At 44.8% G+C, this 2,086-nt stretch overlaps 1 pseudogene across 1 annotated transcript; it reads left to right on the top strand.

Annotated features, from left to right (window-relative positions):
- Nucleotides 1-523: 523 nt before the first annotated feature.
- On the top strand, nt 524-1,909 carry LOC110306974 (annotated as a pseudogene). Its single transcript, XR_002379337.1, has one exon. The product of XR_002379337.1 is annotated as a heterogeneous nuclear ribonucleoprotein F-like (transcript).
- Nucleotides 1,910-2,086: the final 177 nt, after the last annotated feature.

Genomic DNA, 2,086 nt, shown 5'->3' on the forward strand with positions numbered 1-2,086 from the left:
GTTGGGGAGCAGGGTTGGGGAAGGGTATAGGGGACATTTGGGATAGCATTTGAAATTTAAATGAAAATATCTAATAAAATTTGTTTTTGAAACACAAAGAAATGGAAAACAAACAAACAAAATAAACAAAAACAAACAAAAAAAAAACAAAAAAAAAATAAGTTAATGTGAGTGAGACTTTAATAGCTTACCTAAAGATAACAGACTTATAGCTTACTTAAAGATAACAGGGCATCCTTCTGGCTCTGTTGTGGAAGGAGGACTGCGCCTCGTCTTCTTGAAGGTTGAGAACAAAAAGATGCACCTGGACTTTTCCCGGAGCCCTCTGCGTTTTTTAAGGCGTCGGGTGGAGTTTGAGTTCGTAAGCCGTGTTCCTTACTGAATATAGAAGTCACCTCTACCTTCCTCCCCTGGAAAACTTGTTACCTTCCATTAAGTGTTTCCTACAGATGGCATCTGTGGTGGTTCTTTAAGCTACAAAAAATTGCCCAAGCTTGTGTGACAACAGCCCTGTCAAGTGTCCATGATGCTGGGCCCTGAGGTAGGTGAAGGCTATGTGGTCAAACTTCGAGGCCTATCCTGGTCTTGCTCAATTGAGGACGTACAAAACTTCCTCTCCGACTGCACAATTCATGATGGGGTCGCAGGTGTTCATTTCATTTATACTAGAGAAGGCAGGCAGNGTGGTGAGGCTTTTGTTGAACTTGAGTCAGAAGATGATGTAAAATTGGCTCTGAAAAAAGACAGGGAAAGCATGGGACACCGGTATATTGAGGTGTTCAAGTCACACAGAACCGAGATGGATTGGGTGTTGAAGCACAGTGGCCCAAACAGTGCCGACAGTGCCAATGATGGCTTTGTGAGGCTTCAGGACTCCAATGTGGATGCACAAAGGAAGAAATCGTTCAGTTCTTCTCAGGGTTGGAAATTGTGCCGAACGGGATCACACTACCTGTGGACCTGGAAGGCAAGATTACAGGGGAGGCCATCGTTCAGTTTGCCTCACAAGAGTTAGCTGAGAAAGCTTTAGGGAAGCACAAGGAGAGAATAGGGCACAGGTATATTGAAGTGTTTAAGAGCAGTCAGGAGGAAGTTAGATCATACTCAGACCCACCTCTGAAGTTTATGTCTGTGCAAAAGCCTGGGCCTTATGACAGGCCTGGCACAGCCCGGAGGTACATTGGCATTGTGAAACAGGCAGGCCTAGATAGGATGAGGTCTGGTGCCTATAGTGCAGGCTATGGGGGCTATGAAGAATACAGTGGCCTCAGTGATGGCTATGGCTTCACCACTGACCTGTTTGGGAGAGACCTCAGCTATTGTCTCTCAGGAATGTATGACCACAGATATGGAGACAGCGAGTTCACAGTGCAGAGCACCACCGGCCACTGCGTCCACATGAGAGGGCTGCCCTACAAAGCAACGGAGAACATTTACAACTTCTTCTCTCCACTCAACCCTGTGAGAGTTCATATTGAGGTTAGTCCTGATGGGAGAAGCTGATGTTGAGTTTGCTACTCATGAAGAAGCAGTGGCAGCTATGTTCAAGGCCAAGGCCAACATGCAGCACAACTCTTCCTGAATTCAACAACAGGGGCTAGCAATGGGGCTTATAGCAGCCAGGTGATGCAGGGCATGAGTGTGTCAACTGCCCAGGCAACTTACAGTGGCCTGGAGAGCCAGTCAATGAGTGGCTGTTACGGGCCGGCTACAGTGGTCAGAACAGCATGGGTGGATATGATTAGTATTGTAGGAACATTTGAGTTATTTCAATCAGAAAATTTCACAGGCAGCCCATAAGCAGTCAAGAGCAGTTTATAACTCTAGAGGAAGCTGGGGAACCCACTTTGCACCATGAGTTTGTGAAATCTGGATTAAAAAATTACCTCTTCAGTGTTTCTCATGCAAACTTTTCTTCTAGCATGTAATATTGAGTAAACTAAAACTATTTTCTTCNGCTTTTCTCAATTAACATTTTTGGTAGTATACTTAAGAGTGATGTTATCTGAGTTAAGTAGTTTAAGTATGTTGAGTGGATCTTTAAGCACACCACAGTGAACACACTGGGGATATGTACTTTTCTGGA

This window comes from Mus caroli, chromosome 12 (genome assembly GCF_900094665.2).
Source record: "Mus caroli chromosome 12, CAROLI_EIJ_v1.1, whole genome shotgun sequence".
Classification (NCBI taxonomy): domain Eukaryota; kingdom Metazoa; phylum Chordata; class Mammalia; order Rodentia; family Muridae; genus Mus; species Mus caroli.